Raw genomic sequence first — 23,131 nt, forward strand, 5'->3', positions numbered from 1 at the left:
AGAAGTACCTGATGGTACAACTGCAGTTTTTTTGAGTTGGAGATTGTAACACCTTTATTGGAATTTTAGGTGTTGATATTATTAATCTCTCCCTCTTTCTTCTTCATAGGAGGCTTCTTGCTTGATTCCCCCCTCGATATTGCCTTGTTTTATGGCCATCTCAATCATCTCCCCGACCATAACTAAGTCAGAGAAAATTTTTGATGTGATTGCAATAAGGTGCCTAAGGAGTCTTCTTGTATGAAGATTTCTCATTGCATTTTGCACAGGCGTGCATATTTTCTGAAGCTTTGTTATACTTTTTCTCCATGCTTTGTAGTGTGACTCGATTGGTCTCATATCGTTTATATGCTTGTATTGTTCCAAGAATGACTTGGCTAGATCTTTCCATGTCTTGTTATGAGATCGATTCAGCTGATTGTACCATCGGATGGTTGAACCAGATATATTCTCTTGGAAGAAATGAATCAGGAGCTGGTTATTTCCTATATATCATGTCATCTTCCGACATAACATGGTAATGTGGGTTCAAGGGAAATGTTCCCATAAAATTTCTCAAACTCAAGGACTTTGAATTTTGGTGGGAACACCAAATCGGGATTAAGCTCAGCTCTAGAGCATCGATTCCATAATAATCATGGTCTCCCTTAACAACCTTTATTTGGTCTTCCAGTAGTTTGATCTTTTCTTCCATTTTCTTTGCCTTGTCTTCTTTATCAAAATCTGATATATGGTAATCATTCAGATTATTCTCAGGGTTAGACATAGAAGTCTATACCTTTACAGCAGATGGGTCTTTCACTTTTACAGCGGATGACCCCTTGTAGTCTTGGTAAGATTCCAAGTGAGATAACCACCTGCGGGGTATGTGGCATAGCTATCCCTTCAGATGATCCTGCCTCGGGTGCGCTTGCCTGATTCAGGCCAGATAGTCTAGAAACAATTTGGTCAACCAAAGACTCTTGGTTTTTAGTTATTGTTTCCAGAGTGGTTTGGTTATTTTGGCTTATCTTTTCTTCTAACTCCCTCTGCAACCTCAACATGTTCTCTTCGAGTTGAGAAATTTTGGCTTCCATTTGTCTTTTCTTTGTGCGGGTGTTGTAAGGATGACGTTTGTCCAGGGTTTGTGAAAGGATACCCGGTATTTGTTCCCTAGACATTTTTCTGTTAGTTAATGTAAATGTAAAAACATGAAAAAATAAAAAATGAAATGCAAGGTATGAAAACAATGTATGATACATGAGAATTAGAGGCATTGATCCAAGAAATGTGTCTGTTATTGTAAATAATCTTTATTGAAACAAAAGTGTTTTATTATTTTAAGAGACAAAAATATCTTAAAGGTATATTCTGACTAAATCCTCTAAACCCCGAACAACTTCTAACAGGTTGACAACTCTTTTCCTTCATCTGCCACTGGTTGAATACCTTGTCGGACCACTCCGCTTCTCTTGCTAAATCGTGCAAGTGACGACCTTCTTTTTGTACTTGTTCAAAGAAATATCGGATAACTGCATCTCTAGCTTTCACCCTTTGCTGGGCCTGTTTCCAACGAAAACACCACTGAAATCCCCCATCAAAGGGAACTATCTCAAGCTCACTTTCTTGTTTCTTGAACCCATTCACAATGGCCTCCAACTGAGCTATGGTTTTCCATCCTGCTTTTGTTACTTCTAAAGAGATTTCTCTAAATTAGTTACTTGGATCCTCAGACACTTATTCTGTGCTGACTATCTAACAAACATCTTTGAGAAGTCTTTAGCTATTCTTTCAAGGTCTCTCTTTCATCCTGTCCTTCAAACTTCCTTTTCAGGTTTTTACTTTTCCAGTACTCAAAAATTTAGATTAGAATTGCTCTGGACTTGTTCTTGATATCTTTTCTCAAATCCTCAAGCTCAAAACAAAACTTCTTTTGTTCCCTCTCTAACTTGTCTGCCGATCATTCTGGGTATCGACATCCAACTTCCATTGGAATCTTTCAGCCTTGATTTCCCTTAGACTTTGTTTAAACTCCTACTTTTTGGCTTCAAATTCTTTCCTTACTATCTCTAGCTTAGAGGGAACATGCTTAAGATGTTCTTCCATGGTTCGAGTGTCTTAATGGTCTGGAACTGGGTGATTTATTTTTCCTTAACCATCGCCATTCCAAATAGTCGGGAGTAAGCATGTCTTTGGCGACCACAACATCTATACGAAATATTTTCTTCCATGACCCAGTTACTTCTTTTACCTTTTTCTTGTAGTTGTCCCCATGATATGTAAATTCCGATCTAGAGATTCCATGTGTTGTTGGGACAAGCTGGTGTGCTCCATACTGTCGAAGTGCCAAAAATGGAGAGCATCCGACTCTCCCCATAATCCGAGTAATGTCATAGTTTATATGTCTCCACATCTGAAAAGAATATCACTATGGGTTAACCAGGGGGCTCTCCAGACAATATCCCTTTCCTGAAGGTGTGTGAATACCTTCATCCATTTTTCTTTTGGGATACCTTCTTTCCATTTCCGGTGAGGAATTCCCCCAAAGGAGAATAAGTGGTGCTGAATCGACGATAAGAAATCCCGTTAGTCTTCCAGAAGTGACTATTGATCCAAACTTAGAGAAGTTGTGCACACCCTAAAAATCTTCCTCCGCCAGTCTTTCTGCAATGGTTGAGGGAGTGAAAAGTTTTAGCTAAAATTGTCGGTGTTGGATTTATCGTTTCAGGAGATGTTCGAACAGTTCCACCACTGCCTCAATATATCCCAAAGTCTTTGGGAAGATAATCAAACCATAAATGGCCAGTGCAAAAAAGTCAATTACCTTCCATTCATCGAGATGATTCTTCATTAGTTGTTATATACGGGTCCAAGCAATTCCTTCACCACTACCTTTATGTTGAATCTGGTCAATTACCCATTTCTCATCAACCCCCGCCACTTTTGCCAACCCGTTCTTAAAAGGTTGACTCTTGATGTACTTGATGTAAACCTTGTCCATTCTGATTCCCTTTTTAATGCCCCAAAATATTGAATTAAGGACTTTATTGAAAGAATTTAAAAATTTGGAGATTATTCGATTAAATGATAAAGATGAAAATGACTAGGATTAATGGTTTAAACTAAATTGTGACAATGGATTATTAAGAGGACATTTTGCTCCTTTACAAGAAAATAAATTTAAAATTAATAGTTAGTAAGGTATTAAATTTAACGAAAAAGGGAAAGTAAACACCAAAAAGCCATTTCCTTTTCTTCTCCTTTCACGTGGGTGAAGTCTTCTCCATAGGTCCAAAGGTAAGCTTCAATTAAATCAGTTTTTCCTTTTAATTGTAGGTTGTTTTTACAACCTTAATTGACATAGAATCTTAAGGAAGTACTAAATGAGAATTTAACCAAGTTATGGAAGAGATAATAGAGATTAAAGAAAATGGTTTTTTGAGTGATATATTGAAATATGAGGGTTTATGGATGTTTTATGGTAAATTTGACTTGACATAGAGGTAAATGAGAGATTAGAAGCATTGTATAAGATTAAAAACACATTAGGAAAAGTGGTGTGATTCTTAGAATTTAATGTTCTTGTAAGATGTTAGATGTTTTAAGAAACAAAATGAAGGAAAGTTAGTATGGATAGTTAAAGAAGAGTTTCATAGTATTTGTAAGGTGTAAGTATAACGAAATGGGCCCCATTTGGGTGAAAATTAGGCTAAAAACAGGAAATTCTAGGCAAGGGTATCAGTACTGATATAATAATATCGACACTATAGGCTAAATTGGAATAAAATAGATGAGTAGTATCGATACTGATTCAATCAGTATCGATACCAATGAGGTAGTATCAATACCATGGTAAGGGTATTGATACCAAGCAACATCGAATCTAAATTTGGTATCGATAACCAAAGGGGGCATCGACACCATAATATTGTAGTATCAATACCACGGTAAAGGTATCGATACCAGGAAACATCAAACCTAAATTTGGTATCGATACCGGAATAGGGTATCGCTACCATAGTATTGAAGTATCGATACTCGGGTAGTAGTATCGATACTATAGAGGCAGAAATGTTAAAAATAGGTTGATATTGGTATAGAAAGTTAATGATATGTTCTTTTGACTATTGTTTAAGTATAATGGTAAGGAAATATTCTAATATTGGGTATAGTACAAGTTTTAATGGATGCTTGAATATATCGGAACCAAGCTCCCGAAACAAGCAAAACTAAGGATAAATGAAAAGTACCAGAGTAATCAGCCTTATGTTTTGGATACATAGCGAGGGAAGTCATGTGAGTGCATTTAATTGTGTCCTATATGTTGCACTAATTAAATATGTATGATTGTTTAATATATATGTGGTGATTACCATGTCGGCACTAAGTGTGCATTTCACGGAATTCATCCTATGTGGATGAATGACCGTTTCGACACTAAGTGTGCATTTCAAAAAATTCATCATATAGGGATGAATGACCGTTTCGGCTCTAAGTGTGCATTTCATGGAATTCATCCTATGTGGATGAATAACCGTTTCGGCACTAAGTGTGCATTTCACAAAATTCATCCTGTATGGATGAATAACTATTTCGACACTAAGTGTGCATTTCAAAAAATTCATCTTATGTGGATGATAACCATTTTGGCACTAAGTGTGCATTTCACGGGATTCATAATATGTTATGAATGACTGTATGGGCACTACGGGTGCAATACAAAGAAATGAAAATGAATGGGAAATAAAGAATTGTAATTTGATCAATAAAGAATAATGATATAGTGATTCCATTGTTGATTAGTTTCTGCCTTACTATGTAATACTTAATGTGTGTTTATTTCACACATAGGTTGAATACAAGATGAGTAAGGAGTTCATTGGACATCCAAGCCAGAGTCACCTCATCAGTAATTGTATGACTTACCTATCTACTTTTGATATATTTTAGTTGGCATGTAATCGGGTTTAGTAAAAATGCTCTAAATAGTATTTGGATTAAACTGTTGTAAAATGGTGAAGCATTTGAACATCTCTCTTTGTTAGTCTAATTAAGTTAATGTATGTTTTATTATAAGAAAATTAAATGTTTTATAAAACGAAACGAAATTTTGGGTTTTCAAATGAGGAGCAATGATAATAGTGATGTGACATCTGTATCTCGTATATGGAAAGGTATACGGGAGATGGGTGTTACATTTATTGGTATCAAAGCTAGGTTTAGCAGATTCTTGGCCGAATTAAATGTAAAAAGAGTTTACATATCATTAAGATGTCAAGGTTACTGATAGGGTATAAAATGAATATGATAAGATATATCTCCTTACTAACTTAAGTATTATCTTTATGTATGTTATAATAGATGTCTAATTCTATGAATTCCAGAAGAGCGACTGGACAAGAGAGTAGAGATAAATCGGATAGTGAAAGCTATTAAGAAAATAGCTAACATCCGATTCGGTCTGAGAATGCAATTGCACTGACACCTCAGGGTGTGCCTGTTTCGGAGTTTAGAGCTTTTATACAACTCTCTATGTTGTTTTGATAAGGTTCCAACCTTCTCTGTCTCCCCCTACTCCTCCAATATCGCGAATGCTAATTTCGAATGAGTTAAAATGTTTGGGAGCTCCTGAGTTTATGAGAGAAGAAGGTGAAGGTCCTATGGATGCGGACTTATGGTTGAACGATGTGATGATGATGTTGGAAAGTCTGCAGTACTCCGATCATAAAAAGCTGGGCAGAGTTGTATCGTTACTTAGAGGATCGACTCAGGTATGGTGGACAAACACGACGATGAATGCGTTGCCCGAGCAAGTGAACTGGCAGTTCTTTCAAGAGGAGTTCAAAAACAAGTATATTGGGGAGCAGTTCATGAGATCGATGTTGTTGAAGTTTATTAGCTTGAAATAAGGTGATTGTGCAGTGCATGAATATGAGGCTGAATACAATAAGCTCAGCCATTATGCTACAGAGGTTGTCCCTAATGATAAAGCTCATAGAGATTGGTCCACTGAAAGTCTGAGGCCTAAGCTAAAAGAGATGATGTTGGCATTAAATTTTTCCAGTCTTCAAGAAGTGATAAATAGAGCGAAGACGATTTAAAATAGCTCATAAGGAGACTCTTGCTGCAAAGAAGAGTATGCAGACGAGAAAAAGGATTGGTATGTCTTTATCTACACATTATGTTAAGAGAGGCAAGGGATCAAGTTCCCGATATACTGATGGAATGGATACTGGGGCAGCTGCACAGAAGTCTAAGCAGTCTCATTCTTTTGCTGCGACCTCGGATATAGCTGTTGGAGAAAAAGGTAACCCATGTCAGACATGTGGTAAATTTCACTGGGGGTGTGTAGAGTGCTATCTGGAGCTTGTTTTAATTGTGGAGGAATGGGTCATTATGCTATGAGCTATCCATAGAGATTTGGGGATAGATCAATATAATATGAGAGATCAGTAGCAACACCTAGTAGAAGCAGAGGAAGAGGAAAGTTCGATGGTCAATCTGAGGCTGGTCAAAGACAAGAGAATCGGGGAGTGGCCCGAGTTTATAATATAAAGACCAATGGTGATCGAGATGATCCGGAGATCATAACAGGTACATTTAACCTTTTTGATGAGCTTGTCTTTGTTTTAGTTGATCCTGTCTCTACACACTCATATATTAGTACCAAGTTGGTTATAGCTAGAGGAATTCCTTTAGAACCAATTTTTAGTGAGATGGTGGCGGTAAACCCTATGGGTCAAAGTGCAAGGGTAACACGGGTGTGTAGAAGGTGTCCAATTAAGATTCAAGGGGTTGTCTTCTTGGAAAACTTAATGGAGTTGCCCTTTGATGAGTTTGAAATCATTTCGGGCATGGATTGGTTGTCTCCACACCATGGATGGGTAGATTGTCATCGGAAATGACTATTCTTAAAGGATGTAGGAGGCTCCGAGATTATTGTGATTGGTGATAAAGCGAACCAATGTGATATCAACCATGATGACAAAGAAAATGTTGTCAAAATGATGAGTTGCTTTTCTTGACAATGTGTTAGACACTCGAGTGTCAGAAATGAGATTGAAAGATATTCCAATAGTTAGCAAGTTTCCAGAGGTTTTTCTTGAAAAGTTACCGGGTGTAACTCCATATTGTGAGGTAGAATTCAGAATTGAGGTTTACCCGGATACCGAATATGTTTCTATGGCTCCATATAGAATGGCTCCAACGTAGTTAAGGGAACTGTACTATCTGAACCAGTGTTTCTTCTTGGGGAGCACCGGTATTGTTTGTGAAAAAGAAGGATGAGTCTATGCGGTTTGGATTAACAAATACTCATGCAACATTTATGGATTTAATGAATAGAGTATTTCAACCGTACTTGGATCTGTTCGAGGTAGTGTTTATAGATGATATCTTGGTATATTACAAGTCAAGGGAGGAACATGATGCTCATCTTCGGGTGGTGCTTCAGATACTTCGTGAAAATAAGTTGTATTTGAAGCTATCCAAATGTGAATTTTGGTTAGCTGAGATTGCTTTCCTTGGTCATATAGTCCCTGCAGAAGGCATAAGAGTAGTTCCCAAAAAGATTCAAGCCACATTGGATTGGCAACCCCCAAAGAATATTGTTGAAGTTCGGAGTTTCTTGGGGCTTGCTGGTTATTATAGACGATATGTGAAGAATTTTTCAATATTAGCTCTACCGCTAACTAAATTGTTGTGGAAAGATGTATTGTTTGGACAGAAAGATGTCGAAAAAGTTTTGATATGCTCAGAAAATAGTAATGGAGGCTCTCGTTCTTGTGTAACCTGAGTCAGGTAAGGATTATGTAGTTTTCAGTGATGCATCCCATAACGGATTGGGATGTGTCTTGATGCAAGAGGGAAAAGTTGTGGCTTATGCCTCAAGACAGCTGAAGAATCATGAGAGAAATTACCCAACACATGATTTGGAATTGGCAACCATAGTGTTTACTTAGAAAATCTGGCGCCATTATCTATACGGTGAGCGTTGCCATGTTTATACGAACCATAAAAGTTTAAAGTATTTGTTGACTCAGAGAGAGATGATCTTAAGGCAGAGAAGATGGATTGAGCTCCTAAAGGACTATGATTTAGTCATTGACTATCATCCGGGAAAGGCTAATGTGGTAGTAGATGCGCTCAATCGAAAGACTTTTGCAGCTTTAAGGGCTTTAGATGCACGTATGTATTTAAAAGAATATGGTTCTTTAATTGCCGAATTAAAGTTAAGGCCGATGTTTTTGTATCTGGTTAAAGAGTTGCAAGGTAGAGAAAAGAAATGCTTAATGAGATTGGCGCAGGTTGAAAAAGGAGAAGACAAAGATTTCAAAATTTGGGATAATGGATGTTTATACTACCGAGGAAGACTTTGCATTCCTGAAAATGATGAATTGAGGAAAGATATTTTTGGTGAAGCACATTATTGCCCTTTGACGATGTACCCAGGTGGAATTAAGATTTTATCAGGATTTGAAAAGTTGTTATTGGTGGCTTGGCATGGAAAGAGCTATCACAGAGTTTGTTGCCAAATGTTTGACATGTCAGTAAGTGAAAACTAAACATCAGGTGCCATTCGGGTTGCTGCAGCCTATATCTATTCTTGAGTGGAAGTGGGAGCGAGTCACAATGGACTTTGTATTGGGGCTACCACTATCGCCGGGTAAAAAGGACTCGATTTGGGTAATAGTAGAAAGATTGACCAAGACGACTTATTTTATTCCAGTTTGAGTATACTACTTAATGGATAAGTATGCGGAGCTGTATATAAAAAATATAGTTAGACTACACGGAGTACCGATATCGATAGTGTCCAATCGAGACCCAAGGTTTACTTCAAGGTTTTAGAAGTCCTTGAATGAGACATTGGGTACTCGATTGAACTTTTGTACATCTTTTCATCCGCAGACAGATGGGTAGTCAGAGTAAGCTATTCAGATACTGGAGGATATACTTAGGGCATGTGTGATTGAGTTTAAGGGATCATGGGAAAGGTATTTACCTTTAGCAGAATTTGCATATAACAATAGTTATCAATCAAGTATTAAGATGGCCGCGTATGAAGCTGTATATGGTAGAAAATGCAGAACGCCATTAAATTGGTATGAATTGAAAGATTAGGATTTGGTTGGCCCATATTTGATGAAAGATATAGAGGATAAAGTGAAGATTATTCAGAGAAATCAAAAGATAGACTCAGATCGACAGAAGTTCTATGCGGATTTAAAAAGAAAAGAAATAGAATTCCAAGAGGGAGACAAAGTATTTTTGAAAGTATTACCTTGGAAGAAGGTATTACGTTTTGGACAAAATTGTAAGCTGAGTTTGAGGTTCATTAGACCGTATCAGATATTGAAAAGGGTTGGACCCATAGCTTATCAGTTAGCTTTGTCTCCGAACATGGACAAGATCCACAATGTTTTTCACGTATCAATGCTTAGGAGGTACAGATCAGATCCCTCGCATGATATCACTCCTGAAGAAGTAGAGATCCAACCCGATTTGACTTATGAGGAAGAACCAGTACAGATCTTGGCTAAGGAAATCAAGGACTTGCGTAACAAAAGGATTCCGTTGGTTAAAGTACTTTGGCATAATCATATGGTGGAAGAGGCTACTTGGGAGAGAGAAGAGGATATAAAAAAGTAGTTTCCACATCTCTTCGGTTCATATACTTCTTAAATTCGAGGAAGAATTTTATTAAGGGGGAGAATTGTAATGACCCAAATATTGAATTAAGGACTTTATTGAAAGAATTTAAAAATTGGGAGGATTATTCGATTAAATGATAAAGATGAAAATGATTAGGATTAATGGTATAGACTAAATTGTGACAATGGATTATTAAGAGGGCATTTTGGTCCTTTACAAGAAAATGAATTTAAAATTAATAGTTAGTAAGGTATTAAATTTAAGGAAAAAGGGAAAGTAAACACCAAAAAGCCATTTCCTTTTCTTCTTCTTTCACGTGGGTGAAGTCTTCTCCATAGCACCAAAGGTAAGCTTCAATTAAATCAGTTTTTCCTTTTGATTATGGGTTGTTTTTACAACCTTAAGTGATATAGAAGCTTAAGGAAGTACTAAAGAATTTAACCAAGTTATGGATGAGATATAGAGATTGAAGAAATGGAGATTTTTGAGTGATATGTGAAATGTGAGGGTTTATGGATGTTTATAGTAGATTTGACTTGACATATAGGCAAATGAGAGATTAGAAGCATTGGACAGGATTAAAAACACTTTAGGAAAAGTGGTGTGATTCTTAGAATTTAATGTTATTGGAAGATGTTAGATTTTTTAAGAAACAAAATGAAGGAAAGTTAGTATGGATAGTTAAAGAAGAGTTTCATAGTATTTGTAAGGTGTAAGTATAACGAAATGGAAACCATTTGGGTGAAAATCGGGCTAAAAACTGGAAATTCTGGGCAAGGGTATCGGTACTGATATAATAGTACCGATACTATAGGCTAAAATGGGATGAAATAGCTAAGTAGTATCGATATTGATTCAATCAATATCGATACCAATGAGGTAGTATCGATACCATAGTAAGGGTAGCGATACCAAACAACATGAATCTAAATTTGGTATCGATACCGGAAGGGGGTATGGTACCATAATATTATAGTATCGATACCATGGTAAGGTTATCGATACCAGGAAACATTGAACCTAAATTTGGCATCGATATCATAATGGGGTATCAGTACCATAGTATAGAAGTATCGGTACTAGGGTAGTAGTATCGATACTATGGAGCCAGAAATGTTAGAAATAGGTTGATATTCGTATAGAAAGTTAATGATATGTTCTTTTGAGTATTGTTTAAGTATAATGGTAAGGAAATATTCTAACATTGGGTATGGTACAAGTTTTAATGGATGTTTGAATAGATCGGAACCAAGCTCCCGAAACAAGCAAAACTAAGGACAAATGAAAAGTCCGTAATCAGCCTTACGTTTTGGATACATAGCGAGGGAAGTCATGTGAGTGCATTTAATTGTGTCACTATATCTTGCACTAATTAATATGTATGATTGTTTAATATATATGTGGTGATTACCAAGTCGGCACTAAGTGTGCATTTCACGGAATTCATCCTATGTGGATGAATGACCGTTTCGGCACTAAGTGTGCATTTCACGAAATTCATCATATGGGGATGAATGACCATTTCGGCTCTAAGTGTGCATTTCATGGAATTCATCCTATGTGGTTGAATAACCATTTCGGCACTAAGTGTGCATTTCACGAAATTCATCTTATGTGGATGAATAACTGTTTCGACACTAAGTGTGCAATTCACATAATTTATCCTATGTGGATGAATAACTGTTTCGACACTAAGTTTGCATTCCACGGAATTCATCCTATGTGGATGAATAACCATTTTGACACTAAATGTGCATTTCACCGAATGCGTCCTATGTGGATGAATAACTATTTCGGCACTAAGTGTGCATTTCTCGGGATTCATAATATGTTATGAGTGACTGTATGGGCACTACGAGTGCAATACAAAGAAATGAAAATGAATGGGAAATAAAGAATTGGAATTTGATTGATAAAGAATAATGATATATTGATTTCATTGTATGATTAGTTTTTGCCTCACTATGTAATACTTAACGTGTGTTTATTTCACGCGTAGGTTGAATACAAGTTGGGTAAGGAGATCATTGGACATCCAAGGCCAATTCACCTCATTAGTAACCATATGACATACCTGTATACTTTTGATATATTTTGGTTTGCATGTAATAGGGTTTAGTAAAAATGCTCTGAATAGTATTTGGATTAAACTGTTGTAAAATGGTGAAGTGTTTGAACATCTCTCTTTGTTAGTCTAATTAAGTTAATGTATGTTTTATTATAAACAAATTAAATGTTATATAAACCGAAACAAAATTTTACGGGTTTTCAAATGAGGAACAGTGATATTAGTGATGTAACATCTATATCTCATATACGAAAAGGTATATAGAAGATGGGTGTTACACCCTCGCAATGTAGCAAAGTGGTATATTCTTCGATTGTGGTACCATGTCTTCTTGGTTAAATGTGAAGAGCTATACCCTAGATTCCAGATTGTACTAGGGCTGAATTAGGGGCTCATCTGTCTTGACAAAGAGTTGAAGTGCAATATCACCACATCGTTGGCAGAACCTCCTTTTCTGGTCACTTTTCCAGCTGTCCCAAATACTTCGTAGTTCTTGAAAATCAGTCTGTTTTAGGCTAATAGAAGTATAGCCAACCAGATCTGACACATAGTTTCCTTGCAACTATCTCCCTTTTCTTTCTGAGTATTTTCGGACCATAGTCGTACCTCAGTGTTTTTCACCTCTTGCATTACAACCCCTTTGTCCATTAATGCGGATTATTTATGTGTAACAAACACTTTTTTTGGACCAATTACCTCTTTTTATGATGCAAATGATAAAAAATCAAACATGAAAGAAAAATCAGTTAGTAAGATAGAAATAATATAATAATAAAGTAAAAAATTACAAGTTGCATGATAAAAGTAAAAACATTCTAGGTTTTGAAATAGAGTTTTGGGGTGGCTCTAATTCCATGTAGTCTCCCGGTTTAGGTTCCAAAAAAGTACTCAAGTTCTCCTTGTTTTTGTCCCCTTGGGCTTGCCAGACCCTCAGTCCTAAGCCCATTACAAGCTTATGTGAACCAAGTTAAACTCGAGAGGATACATTCTCTTATGTCTATACAGAGAATAAATTCACACGAAGACATAAGGTATATGAATCCCGAAGGTTACTTGCTAGGCTTATACGGAGAATAAATTCCCACGAAGGCGTCGCTTTCACCTCCACTTAAGAAAAGGTTTGGAGCTCGGGTATAGAGCCTGAGATGAAAAATGTTTAATAATCTGAAACCATTAAAAACCGTCAGTACAACTATTTATTTGAAAAATAATCAAATGTAAGTAATTAGGATCGAAAAATTTACTTAAAATTTAAACTTACAATTTTCATCTAAGAAGACAGCCGGAAATTAGCCTTAGCTTGACTCATTTACCTATACCTAGCGGAGTCGACAAGCCGTCGTAGCCGTCTTTCGGGTGGGCTCGGAGTTGGGCTTCAACTTTAATAAATGGGTTAGAGTCACCACCGATCATTTATTTTTAAAAATAAAAACTATGTTGATTGGACACCTTCTTACCTGATCTGTGTTTTACCAGAAATATGTCGAATTCGGGAGTCGGTTGCAGTAAAGGAAGGGATAGGCACCCTTGTACTGCCCTTTTGGTACTAATTTAATTTCAAGTTGTCTTAATTAAGAAAATTGCAAGTTAAATTAAAAAGTAAAAAATTCAATCCAAATTACTCACCTTTAATTGATTTAAGAATACTCCTAAAAGGTCAAAAAATATTAAAATGAAGTATTGGATTAAACAAAGTAAAAGAAACAAAAATTAAGTTATAATGTTTTAAACGAAATAAAAATATACATGTCGAGAATAGAAATTAACATAATGGAAAATAGAAATAAATAGAACAAAAATAAATCACATATATTGAAAACATAAAGTAAGAAAAAATAATGTAAGAAAAAAGGTCTATTAAATTAAAACTAAAAAAAGAAATACCAATAGCGCAATTAAATACAAACAATTACTAAAATTTTAAATAAAAATAAAATAAATAAAGTAAAAAAATACAAAACCCCAAAAATTAGCTAAATAAAAAAATAAATATAAAAAATGATTATGGTCGGGTCAAAATCACGTAAAACATATAATATACAAAATATAATTAAATGAAAACATAAAATATATAAAAAGAGGACCAAATTAAAAAGTAAAACCAAATGAAGGAAGAATTTAAAAGAAACTTTAGCAAAATTTAAGAAAAAAGGACAAAATAAATTTCCAGAAAAACCTTAAGGGACCGAAAATGTTATTTAACCCTAACCATGCAAAAACACACGGGTCTATGGTTCTCCAAACGGGTCAGCGGGTTGAGTATAAAGCCCAAAAAATAGAAACATATTTCATTTTTTTCTTCTCCCTCAAAAACGAATCAAACCCACTCCTTCCCTTTTCTCTCAAATGTTCTTGATGTTCTTCATTTTGAGAAGAACATTCATCTTTAAACCGAGTTTCCGATCGGCCACCGCCTCGCCAGCCGCCGTAGATCGACATTGGCTACCGTTCATCGATGGTGAAACCAAAAAAAAATTACACTTTTCGAAAGCTTTTGGACTATTTTCTTCAAAAATCCCCTCCGTTATTATAAAAAACCTTGAGGAGGGCTAGATCTGCAAAAAGATCTTTCACATGCCCCTCCTCCGATCATCGTTCATCATTCTTGGGTTTTTATCGAACCAAAAGAAAAAGAAAAAAAAGCCCCAAAAATACCTCTAGATTCGAACCAAGAAAGGTAAAATTAATACCTTTATTTTTATTAATGTTTTGCTCGAGATTACAAGTGCTTGCTTTACTCCGATCTTCCTTTTCTTTTGTTTTGATTTTCATGAATTTATAGCCCTAGAAATCCTTATTTTTCGTTTGGTTTTGTTTCACTCGGATTAAAATACATGTTTGTGGTTGGTTTTGAATCCCATGAAATCACGTTTATTGAGTTGTGCCAAAAAAATCTGGTGGTTGGTTGCGGCTAGGGTGGGAACTCCCATGCCCTATGTTGCTATCTCGACCATCAGATGGCAAGCTGATCTGATGGTCCAAAACGCATGGCAATGAAAGAGAGAGGGATGAAACCCTAGCTTTCCTGGAGCAGGTTGGTCTGCTGGGCCTAGCGGTCGATTTTCTTAGCCGGTTTGGTTGTCTGGGTAAGGCCTACCACCCGGTTAGACTCCATGTTGGACCAAATTACACAAAAAGAAATAAATAAAAAAGATAATAAATAGTAAATAATAAATAATAAATAATCCAATATACTATACTATAAGAAATATTATTTTCAAGAAACTATAATATTTCAAAACTATATATATATATAGGTTTTCAAAATATTTTATATATATATATATATATATATATTATATATAATTATATATATATATTCAAAATGTTTTCAAAAACTATATTATATATATATATTCAAATGTTTTCAAAACTATATATTATATATATTTTCAAATACTTTCGAAAACTATATATTATATATATTTTCAAAATATTTTCAAGAACTATATATTATATATATGTTTCAAAATATTTTTTAAAACTATATATTATATATTGTTTTCAAAATATTTTCAAAAAATATATATTATACATATGTTTTCAAAATATTTTCAAAACTATATATCATATGTTATCGAAAAAATATTTTCCAAACTATATATTATATATTATATATACTAAATAAAAACCCGGACAAAAATGATGACTACAGTATTAAAGTTTCATGGAATCAAAGTGTAGATATCATAAGTTATTTATAATTTGATGAGAGACGGAATTTTAAATACTTAAAAGATTGACCTAATATTCAATCTATATAAAGAGACAGTAGTCCCCAAGAAATAAGTTAACTGTATCAAGAGCAAACATATCTTATTGGAAGATCACAACCACACAACTAAAGAAAGACTCAAAGATTTCAAGCTATCAATTAACTTAGGTACACTTCCGCAAATCTAGTATTTTTATTCTTGATGATTTAGCATGATTAGATCCTGATTATTTTTAATAATTTAATAATTAATATGATTTTGTTCTAACAAGTGATATCATGACCATATTGCATTAAATCGTTAAGAATCTATTGATTAATGGATTATTATTTGAATATTTATGGTTTGATCTTCGTATAATCCGCTGCACTTTGCAATATGGTTGCTTTCAATTTAGGTTTAAATCATCAGTTTTTTTTAATTCGTTATTTTATCATTATATTTCGAGGATGCTCAAACGATGGATTATCATCGCAATTCAATCTTTAATCTCAATAGCATATGTATTAAGGTTTAATTTATTAAAATATATATGGTACTTTAGTTGGTACAAGCTAATCAACTAATGTGTTTTCCTGACGACGGCTAGGGATTCTCTTTGGGATTTGCTTTGACATATTAATTAGATTCTAACTATATGACTAATTGATAGTTATGCACCATTATTGTTTAGTTGAGTGTTACGATTGAATTGAAGTATATTACTTGTGTTTTTATATGGATCTTTTGTTTGTATTTTAATTATTCATATAGGAAAACAAGCCTCGTGCACAATGTCTTTTCTTTTAATTTTAATTTTTGGATTTGAGTTATTTTATTATCAAAGTGAGCCTAACCCTTCGTTCAATGTTCACTTTGAGAATAGTTGGACAAATTTAGCTGCCTAATTATGAGAGGATCTCAATTCTTGGAACTGTAGCGTAAATTAGATTGTGTGGCGTCGTTGGATCTTGAATCCAACATTCTTTAAGGGAATCAGGTGACTTCTTTCTGACTTTAAGATGCATTTGTTGATTTTATTTTTAATCTTCAATGTCTATGAGTTACTCCAGAGATTATTACTTTAATAAGTTGCTTAACGGGTTGCCTGTGTTGCTTATGATATAAGTTATTTTTTTGGTTTTAATTCGTACTTTAGTTGGTACAAGCTAATCAACTAATGTGTTTTCCTGACGACGGCTAGGGATTCTCTTTGGGGTTTGCTTTGACATATTAATTAGATTCTAACTATATGACTAATTGTAGTTATGCACCATTATTGTTTAGTTGAGTGTTACGATTGAATTGAAGTATATTACTTGTGTTTTAATATGGATCTTTTGTTTGTATTTTAATTATTCATATAGGAAACAAGCCTCGTGCACAATGTCTTTTCTTTTAATTTTAATTTGGATTGAGTTATTTTATTATCAAAGTGAGCCTAACCCTTCGTTCAATGTTCAATTTGAGAATATGTTGGACAAATTTAGCTGCCTAATTATTGAGAGGATCTCAATTCTTGCAACTGTAGCGTAAATTAGATTGTGTGGCGTCGTTGGATCTTGAATCCAACAATTCTTTAAGGGAATCAGGTGACATCTTTCTGACTTTAAGATTGCATTTGTTGATTTTATTTTTTAATCTTCAATGTCTATGAGTTACTCCATATATTATTACTTTAATAAGTTGCTAACGGGTTGCCTGTTGCTTATGATAATAAGTTATTTATTTGGTTTTAATTTTTTGTGTCATTTTGTTTAATTTGGTGAATCCATGATTAAGAAATTTCATGAGAAATTAGTCAAAGATTTAGGTTTTTGGTTTCTAATAACGTCTTTTAGACAATCTTATTATGGATAGCTTTGTAAATTATGACATGATTCGAAAATTAGGTTTTAGTTTTTGACTATTATGGATTGTAGAATATATATTCGGTATTGATATATTTGATTCAGCTTGATTAAAAAGTTATTTTTAAAAATCTTTGGAAAATTTTAATTCATGTATTTTGACTTTGACTTTGGTTAAATGTGTTCTAAATTTGGTTTATCTATGGTAGTTTACGAAGTTATGTATTAAATGCATGTTTAAGAATTTTTTTAGAAACAATCAAATCTGAGTTTCTAATTTTTATAGCACCATTTATGTAACCTTGTTTTGGGTTATTCAGATATTGTAGTGCAATATAGAAATATTAAATTTGAATACTAATATTATTTTTAGACGACTTAATTAATGCAAAGTCGTTAAAGGGGCATTCGTTATGAAAATATTTTAAAAATATATATATAAATGTGACATACATGTGCATTAAGATATGCTAGTATTGATCGGCCCAAAGAAATATTAATAGTTGACATAATTGCATGTACAACTTTGGAATAATCATGTGATTATTCGGGTTTGATGTGTAATAAATTGACCCAAAGGAAGATTTTGCTTTACATGTTCTTATTATCAGTGTTTGGTTACCGCCTCAAATAACACTTTAGGTAATATTTTGTCTAAATAAAATATTAATTGAGCATATGATATTTTGATATGAAGTTTAAGTGTATTCCAATATATATTATTTTGGTTATCTTTTAATTAAACGATAAAATTAGAGGAAAATGATTGGTTGACATATTTTAAAACAAATTAATTCATATTTGGCTAGGTATGATATTTGATAGATAAGTTAAAACATATGTCGCCAAATTGACCTCTTTTATGTAGACTAATTTATTTAAAATATCAAGATGGTTATGTTTCTTGTAAGTCATACGTTATAATTAACCAAAGGAAAGTTATATTGGGCCAAATTTCAAGCAACACATGTGTTAATAATAGGTGACTGATGAGCATTTTAAATTGTTACCTTTATTTGTTAATTCTCCTATTTTAATATATCACTGTTAATTGGGAAGTGCTCTATTTATTTTTGGGCATTGATCTATTTTCTAGAATTTGCAACAAAGGACGTATTCTGCACTTTTTTATTTTTGATCACTGTTGGAGACATGGGCGGGAAGATGGACACGACGCGAGTCATATATGTCGTTTCTAGAAGGTCCAGTCAGCACGAGAAAGATTCTGGAAGCGCCCAGTCAGCATGACCTGAGGAGATTTTTAGAAATTTAGTTTCTAAGTTTGAAATTAAAACATTTGAATTATCTTTGGATTTTATTTATTTTAAATTCCTGTTATTTTAGGGTTTAAAAGCCTATAAATACCCTCCTTGGAGTAAGGCTTAGAAGATGTCATACCTTGAATTCTATTTTGTTATTCTCTTTTTATTTTTATGAACAAGTTTTTTTCTTTTAATTTCGTTTTCTTACATTAAGCCTTTACTCACTTTTACAAAACATGCTAAGTATGGTTTACCATGCTTAGCTAATTTTCTTACGCAATCGGCCTTACTTTCAAAATTAAAACGCTTTCATATCAAAAAAGTAGACGTTTGTATGTTGTTTAATTTATAGTTGGGGAGGGGATCGGCATGTGGCATATTCGACCCCCTGTGAATACACTTAGAGCGATCCACTATGGAAAATCGGGATCGAATTTGATTCTCGATGAGACAACATAATCCGAGTCGTTCTTTTCCAAACTTAAACTGTTATTCTAACGACAATATATGTGGTTAGTTCATTCAATAATCGAATTTCAAAGAGTGAATTGGGAAGATCGGTTATTAAAGAGAAAGGCAAGTTACAATGGGTAGGGCCTTGTAGACTGTAATCGACATGAATCTCATGGGAAAATCCTTTTTGATTATCAAACGAAATTGAAACAAAGCTAGCTCGAGGCGATTTTCTCGTTATTGTTTTCAATCTTAATTTACGTTCCTTTTTTATTTCAATTGTAATTCTTTATTTTACTATTATTACTTTTCTTTGTCTCTCATTCGCCAAACCCACTATTTTACTTATTTTTCTTGCAGTTGTCTGGATTGAAATCGAGACGTAAAATTATATTGGGAATTCCTAAGTCCTCGTGGATTGACCCTTTTCACCACTTTACTATTCTTATTTCTATCTTTATTTATTTGAGGTAAGACATTTCATTTGACGAGTTGAATGACGCTTGTCAAATTGGCGTCATTGCTAGGGACTTTGACAAATTACTGATCTATTTTTTGTTTTTTATTTTATGACCAGGTGAAATCTGGGAGATTTAGTAGATTTTAACCTAGAGATCAAAGGAAGAGCACATAAAACCCACAACCCTATGCTTAGATGAAAGAAGCAACAACGAGAATAAAGCGAGCGATGATCAAATCTAGAATCAACATCCGAGACACCATCTAACACCCACTCCCTCAAAGAACTGGTGTCTGACACCATTCCTGTAACACCAATTCCCCGTATATGTCCTCGTACATGAGTCATAGATGTCACATGATTTTTAAAACATTATTGTACTTGAAAATCAGTACAAAAATTCATAAAACAATTTAATATTACAATATTTAAAATGTCTATTCATTAACTACTAATATATAAATAGCATTTTCAAACCCATCACATAGTAGCTTAAGTTCGAATATAATATAGTACTACAAACCAAATACCATATGTCCTATTAGAGCATCATATAATATCTAAGTACGTGCCGACTAGTAATATCAAAATAAACATCTAGAGATGTCATACTGTTACTGATGAGACAATCCTTGACAGATGATATCAACTGCACTCCTCACTTCGATCGTATGCTATTACCTACGTGTGAATATCATCACACGCTAAGTATTCACTTAGTGAGGCATAATATAATAAATGAGGCATATTAAAACATAAGTATTTCATAGAAGATCAAAATACGTGTTTAATCGTATAAAATATATTAAAGCATAAAACTGACTTAATAGGCCAATTTCCATCAAATAACCTATAAAACAATATTTCAGTTTCGTAGCATACTTATCAATCAGTATATTCAAAAATATCGATTCAATGCCCAATGTATGACAAATGAAAATGTAAGGTACACAATAAGCACTTAAGTGCCTCAATAACGTATAGGTATTATGGTACACAACAACAGTATACTAACCATTTCCGGAGTAGTAATCCCATATGACTACCATCCTTGCATACAAGGTGCCATAGTAAATAAAGTACTGGTACAAAAATGCAATAATGCATTAAACAAAATCGATAGATATCCATCACAAACGATAATACAAACATCCTTCAGACTTGACCTCAAAGTCCTTAATCTCACCATTTTCTACTTGCAAGAAATTTTTTTTTCTTTCCTTTGTAATTCTCCTATCCGATCTATCAGCATCATCTTTAACTTTAACTCGATAATCAAGGTGTCGTCTTCCTTTAAATACAAACTCGCATCCAAAGATCTCAAGGATATAAAAGTCTTTCGTTTAAGTACATTAGCTTCCACATTAGCCTTCTCGATATGTAATCAATGATCACATCATAATCTTTTAAAAGTTCTATCCATCTTCTATGTCTCAAGATTAACTCCTTTTCAGTTAACAAGTACTCTAGACTTTTGTGATTAGTATAAATGTAACATCGCTCACCATAAAATTAATAGCACCAAATTTTTAGAGCAAACACAACAGTTGCCAACTCGAGATCATGTGACGAATAATTTCTCTCATGAGTCTTTAACTATCTCGAAGCATAAGTCACAACCTTACAATCTTGTACAAGCACGTATCACATACCATTATGAGATGTATTACTATAAACCACATAACTTTCCCAGATTATGATTACACTAGCGTTGGATCTTATGTCAGTTTTCATTTAACATCTCGAAGTATTCTTGTCACTTATCAATCCAAGTGAATAACACGTCTTTCTTCAGTAGCTTGATCAAAGGGAAGACTAGCATTACAAAGTTCTTCGCAACCATCATTAATAACCAACAAGTCCCAAAAAAACTTTGAAATTCGAAAATATTCTTTGGACTTTATCATTCAACTATATCTTGTTCTTCCTAGATATATATTCTTATCCCCTCAACTGAGTCTACATGGCCAGAGAATACAAAATTAAACAACCAACATTTACACTTGGCCAACTTAGCATGCAATTTTTCTCTCGAATAGTTGGAAGATCTATACAAAGACATGAATTGTGTTCTTCCCTAGGCTTATAACATATCATAATAACATCAATGAACACAACCACCAGTTAATTAAGGTATAACTGAAATACTCAATTTATCCAATCCATAAGTGTCGTTGGAATATTCGCTAAACCAAACGACTTTATCACAAACTCATAGTGTTCATATCGAATTCTAAAAAGTATCTTATTAAGACTTTCTTCCTCATCTTTAATTAATAATATCCAGATAAGAGATCCAACTTGGGAGACACCAATGCACCCTTTCAACTGATGAAAAGATTAGCAATCCTCGGAAGAAGATACTTGTTCTTCTTTGTTACCTTATTTAACGGACGATAATACATGCATAATTGCATAGACTTGTCTTTTTTTTTCACAATAACACTAGTGCATCCCAAATGACACTCTTAGTCTTGTAAATCCCCGGTCTTAATAATTCTACTAACTATGCCTTTAATTCTCTGAGCTCAGTCGGAACCATTTGATATGGCTATAGAAATAAATGCAATACCTGGTAACATCTCTATTTTAATTTCTTTATCTCAATATAGAAATAGTCCATGTAACTTTTACGAGTACATATTTAGATACTCTCAAACAGCTGTGATATCTTCCAACTTAACCTTAAAAGCTTGAATATCCACCTCCTTTGCTAGGAAGGCTTGACAAACCTAGTAGCAATAACTTTATAGTAGTTGATGCTAAAATCACATTAGAAAAGAAATTTACTCTTTTTCCCTACCACAAATATCTCAAAACTTCTCGACTTTTTTTAAAATCCAATCTCTCTAAGCAGTAATTCATTGCAACATGGGAGGGGGTAATCATTCCATTCCAAAAATTTACCTTTACAAGGTAATTCTATCAAGTCCATAAAGCTCAAAATATTATCTGATTCACTAAGAACTTAGCTTTCTTTAAAATTTAACGAACAATTTACTTACCGGTTACTCATTTTTCCTAAATCAAAATTAACTCAAATTAAACATTTCTTTAAGCAACATAATGCTTAACTTATATTTTCCTGAAATATTTAAGCCTACCTATAGAAACCTTAGTGTCACCAGTAAATCAATAATCTCTGAATCCTCATCCAATTCAACTTCTCTTGTGATATATTTAAACTTTTTAATGGATTATTCTAATACAATAACTTCATTAAATGTTGGGGCATTTCTTCCACATAATGGAAAAAAATCCCTTATAGCTCCAACTCTTCTAATGCGAGATATTGAAGTCTTATTGGATCTATTTGGATCAATTACAATCTCGATCTTATTTTTAACATTATTAACTTTCGTACATTTATCCTTATTTTCTGAAATCTAACACAACACATATAATATCAACTTAAGTTAGTGAGGAGTGACATCAAACATATCATATCGACACCATATCAGTAACTTTGACATCCTAGCGGCATGTACACACTTTTCACACAAAAACACTCATTTTCGATCGAGAATCATCTAAACAGGTAGCCTTGATACCAATAAATATAACACTCATTCCTCGTAAACGTCCTCGTACATGAGTCATAGATGTCACAACTTTTAAAACATTACTGCATTTTAAAACCATTAAAATATTTCTTTTATAAAATAAAATAATATTATAATATATAAAATGTCTGTTAATTAACTACTAAT

The sequence above is a fragment of the Hibiscus syriacus genome, unplaced genomic scaffold, assembly GCF_006381635.1.
Source record: "Hibiscus syriacus cultivar Baekdansim isolate YM2019G1 unplaced genomic scaffold, ASM638163v2 tig00110637_pilon, whole genome shotgun sequence".
Classification (NCBI taxonomy): Eukaryota; Viridiplantae; Streptophyta; class Magnoliopsida; order Malvales; family Malvaceae; genus Hibiscus; species Hibiscus syriacus.